Genomic DNA, 6,000 nt, shown 5'->3' on the forward strand with positions numbered 1-6,000 from the left:
AATGGAGAGAGAGATTTTTGTGATTATCTCCAAGATCTTTATAACTAGTTGTGAACATAGGAGGCTGCCTTTAAGACACAGAACTGGCCCCTGGCTTGTCCTCAGGCCTGCCATTTAACACTGTTAGGTTATGTTTATAGATCAATTTGAGCATGTGCTTCCCTCTTCTCCCAAATAGCACTCTCTAGAGAAGAGGCCTACGGGGAAATAATCTTCCCCATTATATAGTCTCCAGGTGGATCTGTGACAATATCATTACCAATCTTGGCACTTACGTCAGTTTTCACAAGCCAACAATATATGGTCAGAAAACTGTAAACTGAAACCAGGCAGCTGCACATCTGCATGCCCTGAATGCATGAGGCTTATGATCAATCTTTTGGGGGAATTAAACCCTGTGGGATGAAACCATTTCTTTTATGTGCTGGAGAACTCAGGAATGGTCCTGACTATCTTTCCCATGGTTCTGATATAGTCCCCTTTCAGTAGAAAGGGGAAAGAAAAGCTGAAGTTTTCGGAAATAAAGGGATTCGTTTTCAGAAATCTCTGCCTCTTCAGGCAAACGCTACTGTAGCCAGAGATACAATCTGCATGTACTTTTCTAGCTTACATTTTTAACTTAAAATCATCATACTCATTTTCTCACGCTCTTACATTGTCTTCTGAAGGAATTGAGCTCTCCCTTGAAGGGTCCACCTTGACTCATGAAGATGAGAGACTGAAATGAGGTCCCATGCACACACTCAGACCTCCTTTAGCTGCTCAGGCAGCTGCCTGAGAATGCCTACCATATTCGTTAACTCCATCCTGTTCGTAGCTGAGACATGGTACTCAGACTCTATCCTTACCTTTTAGGATGTAATGATATTCAGCTACTGCAACTTTTATTGAATCTTCCAATAGCTTGGAGTATTTACTGCCTTTGATGTGATTCAAAACAGCAAAATGTTCACACTACAAGTGTGGCCAAACATTGAGAGTAAGACTAAGCCAGCATTTTTGCAGGAGATTGTCTGTGATAAGACATTCTTTCCAAGTTTGCAAATATAGGTAACCTGCACAGCCATTTTGTTTGTTTGTTAAGCCAGTGGTCTTGGCCACCATTTCTCATTGTTCTATGGTGAACGAATTCTTAAGAAGATGTTTTAAGACTCAAACTGATGTTATGTTAGTAGTATTGTCACCAAATGCTAGGTTCCAGACATTTGGTAGCTGTTACTAAAGAGACCAATGCCCTTGTGGAAATTAAATAGTAAAACTTAAAGACAGAATACCTTTATATTAGAAACAAAAAAATATTTACTGTGTTTGCTGTGAAAGGTTAAGAGTAGAGGCTCTGGAGTCAGACCTCACAGCCTTGAGTTTAGACCCTACCAACTTTTTACTCATTCAGTATTTATTGTGTACCTACTATGTGACTAGTGATTTTCAGTGTGCAATCTTGCATATATTTTTGCTATTTTTTTAAAGATTTATTTATTATATATTTATTTAATTTATTTTTGGCTGCGTTGGTTCTTAGCTGTGGCACACAGGATCTTCACTGAGGCACACGGGATTTTTCATTGTGGTGCGTGGGCTCTTCATTGTAGTGGGCGGGCTTCTCTCCAGTTGGGGTTTGCAGGTTTTCTCTTCTCTTGTTGAGGCACACGAACTCAGTAGTTGTGGCTTGTGCGGGCTTAGTTGCCCCGTGGCATGTGGGATCTTAGTTCCCCCAACCAGGGGTCAAACGTGTGTCCCCTGAATTGTAAGGTGGATTCTTTACCACTGGACCACCAAGGAAGTCCCTATTTTATGCTATTTTAAGTGAATCTTTAAATTTCACTTGAAATTAGAAATTTCAAATTCCTATTGTTCATTGAAAGTATGTAGAATACAATTGATTTTTGTATATTGACCTTGTCTCCTGCAACCTTACTAAACTCACAGCAGTTTTCGTAGCTTTGTTTAGATTCCATTGGATCTCCTACATAAATCATGTCATCTGCAAATAGACAGTCTACTTCCTTTTCGTTACGGATGCCTTTCATTTCTTTTACTTTCCTTATTTCACTGGCCAGAATCTCCAGTACAATGCTGAAGAGAAGTAGTGAGAGAAGATATCCTTGCTTTGTTCTAGATATCAGGGGAAGAATTCAGTCTTTCCCATTATTTGATGTTAGCTATAGGTTTGTAGCAGATGCACTTTTGAGGTTGAGGAGGTTCCCTTCTAATTCATAGTTTTCTGAGAGATTTTTTTTTTAAATCATGAATACATCATATTGTTTTTCTTTTTTAGTTTGTTCATATAGATTAATATATTGATTGGTTTTCAAAAGTTAAACCAACCTTGCATTCCTGAGACAACCTGCACTTGGTCATGATGTATTATTATTTTTATATATTGTTGGATTTGATTTACCAAAATTTTATTAAGTTTATATATCTATGTATAAAAATATTGGTCTTTAATTTTCTTGTTATATTTTTATCTGGCTTTGATAAATCAGTAATGCTGGCCTCACAGAATGAGTTGGGAAGTATTCTCTCTTTCTCAGTTTTCTGGAATAGTTTACCAATTCACTAGAGAATTGGTAAAGTTCTCTAGTGAAATTTTCTTTGTGGGAAAGATCTTAACTATAAATTCAATTTCTTTAATAAATACTAAGGCTATTCAGTTTATTTCTTCTCAAGGGAGCTTTGGTAATTAGTGGGTATTTGTCCATTTCACATAAGTTGTCAAATTTATTGTCATAAAGTTGTTAATAATATTCTTTTTTATGTTTTAAATAACTGTAGAATCTGTAGTGAGGTCACTTCTCTTACTGCTGATATTGATAAATTTTTAAAAATAAATTTTATTTATTTAGGCTGCATTGGGTCTTCGTTGCTGCATGCAGGCTTTCTCTAGTTGCTGCGAGTGGGGGCTACTCTTTTTTTTTTTTTTTTTTTTCTTTTGGTACGTGGGCCTCTCACTGTTGTGGCCCCTCCCGTTGCGGAGCACAGGCTCCGGACGCGCAGGCCCAGCGGCCATGGCTCACGGGCCCAGTCGCTCCACGGCATGTGGGATCCTCCCAGACTGGGCACGAACCCACGTCCCCTGCATCGGCAGGCAGACCCTCAACCACTGCGCCAACAGGGAAGCCCCGGGGGCTACTCTTCCTTGCGGTGCATGGGCTTCTCATTGCGGTGGCTTCTCCTGTTGCAGAGCACAGGCTCTAGGCACGCAGGCTTCAGTAGTTGCAGCACACAGGCTCAGTAGATGTGGCTCGCAGGCTCTAGAGCACAGGCTCAGTGGTTGTGGCGCACGGGCTCAGTTGCTCTGCAGCATGTGGATCTTCCCGTATCAGGGCTCGAACACGTGTCCCCTGCATTGGCAAGTGGATTCTTAACCACTGTGCCACCAGGGATGTCCCTTCTGATTACTTTAGGTTTCACTTACTCTTTTTTCCCCTAGTTTCTTAAAATGGAAGCTGAGGTAATTGATTTGTGACCTTTCTTATCTTCTAATGTAGGTATAAACTTCCCCCTAAGTGTGGCTTTATATCTTGAATTAGACAGGTGGAGACGGTGGATATAGGGAAGTCCATGCAAAGAATTGGAACATGAAGGATGGAAAACATAATATAGCTTGAATCTATAGTGAGAGATATTCTATGTAAGCGAGGCCCATGCAAATAACCGAAACATGGAGAATTTGGAGAAAGGCAGGTTATTTAGTAAACCTGAGATATAGTGGGAGGAGGTGCAACAGGGATGAAGCTGGAGGCAGGGGTCCAGAAAATAAAAGCCTTTAGCCTGAGGGCAATAAGAAGTCAGTGAAAAATCTTAAGTGGGGGAGTGGCATGGAATTATTTGCATTTTATAAAGATCACTCTGGTGGGCATGTGGCAGTGGAAGTTGACTGGAGTCAGGAACACTGGATAGGAGATGGTCTATCCGTGAGGAGATGGTCTCGTGCTAATCCAGGTGAGAGGTGGTGGTGGTAGCGGGGATGAAGCAACGTAGGAATATTAAAGTAATAATAAGGAACTAGAATCAGTGTACAAATTGGTGATTGACCAAGACATATGGGGAAGAGGAATGAAGGGTCAGCAGGGCAGCTGGTAGTGCCTTTCAATGAGATGGGGAACAGATAAGGAGGAACATGTTACTGTCAGGCAGGGACGAGAGGAGGAGTGAAGCCGGGAATGATTTCAGTTTGGGGTGTGTTGAGTTTATGATGCCTGTGAAGCATCCAAGAAGAGAGCTACAGTAGGCAGATGTAAACGTGGGTTTTGAGCTTAGGAGAAATGCCAGTATGTGATGGGTAAGTGAGGTGTGAGTGGATGAAATCACCCATGGAGAGGATGTTGAGTGAGAAGAAAGTAGAGGATGAAAGTTTGGAAAGCAACATTTTAGGGATTGTCAGAGGATACAAGAGAAGTAAGAGTGATCACCTTGCTGCAATGAGAAGAATTTCATGGAAGAGAGAACAAGAAGACAAGGAACAACAACAATATATATTAGATTTATCAACAGAGAATAATATGCACTTTCCATGAGGTACCTAAAAAGGTTTTTTTTATTGTCAAAAAGAGTTTAGGGCTTCCCTGGTGGCGCAGTGGTTGAGAGTCCGCCTGCCGATGCAGGGGACACAGGTTCGTGCCCCGGTCCGGGAAGATCCCACATGCCGCGGAGCGGCTGGGCCCGTGAGCCATGGCCGCTGAGCCTGCGCGTCCGGAGCCTGTGCTCCGCAATGGGAGAGGCCACAACAGTGAGAGGCCCGCGTCACAAAAAACAAAACAAAACAAAAAAAAGAAAGGCCTCATCTTACAGGCTGGAATCACAGAATTCTACATGCTGCCACTATGACAAGAAGACTTAAGAAAAGCAATTCATGTAATCTCAGTGCACACACTCAAATGTCAGTGCTCCAACTCTTTCTTACCCTAAAACAGCCACACTTTGATGCTCTTCAAATCCAAGCCTCCCGGCACGGGGGTAACTGCCCTTTCTGTCTTCTCCCTTTCCCCTCTGTCCTGGAAGAGTGAGCAGCTCTTGTCCCATTTCAACCTGGGATATTGAGCCTGGTTTGGGAACAGTGTGTTTTCTCACCTCGAAAGGTCACAATGCGGTGGATTGGTTGCCTTCAGCTTTGTGTCTGAAAGCACGTCCAGGGGCGCCAAAGTTCCCATATTTCACTAAAGGCACAAGACACTGGGAGAGAGAAAATCAAAACAAAACCCAAAAAACCTGAGGACCCTTCAATGCCAGGAAGGGGAAATAAAACCATCCACACTCCAGCACTGTAAGCTTTACTTGGAACTGGGGCACCCATCTTACCATACTTCTCACATGACTAAAAAGCCCAGTGAGGTGTCTGTTTTCTGGTAGTAGTAGAAACAGTACTCCAGGAGAAACGACGTCAGGAATATTGCAGGGAAGAGTTCTCATCGGCATCTAACCCAAACGATAGGGCTGGGCTGCTCAGAACCAAAAGGCTGTTCCAACTGCTCTCTAAGGGCCTGGACAACATGGTCCAAGAAAACAGCAGAGCAGGTGACTGGTTGTAGTTTAGGAAGCAGATGCCCGAAGACAGTGGGGAACCTGGCACATGGTCCAGGAGGGGGGCGGCTGGAGGGCTAGAGCTGTCCCACGTGTTAGTGTTCTTTTTTCTATTCTGTTATAAATTCATGGATTTAATCCAGTATAAATTAAGAGTATTTGTTTTCTTTTTTTAAAGGAATGATAGAGGGAAGTGGTAAATGTTACCACTTGTTACCAAATGTTACCAAATGTTTTTCTGCTTACAAAAAGTAATGCCCTTATAAAATCTTCTCAGCTGCAGTAAACCTTTTATTTCTTCAAAATGCTGCTTCCGCCAACAGAATTTGAGTTTCTCTTCTTCACAGGCAGGAGCTCCTTCACGGTCCAATTGTAGTTCCGTCTGCCCTAGAGTAGGCACAAAAGTCAGTGCAACTAGTGCCTAGTGTTCTGGCCAGTTCCTGCATCTCCATTTCAGGATGACCTTTTTATTTG

Source organism: Delphinus delphis, chromosome 9, assembly GCF_949987515.2.
Source record: "Delphinus delphis chromosome 9, mDelDel1.2, whole genome shotgun sequence".
NCBI lineage: Eukaryota > Metazoa > Chordata > Mammalia > Artiodactyla > Delphinidae > Delphinus > Delphinus delphis.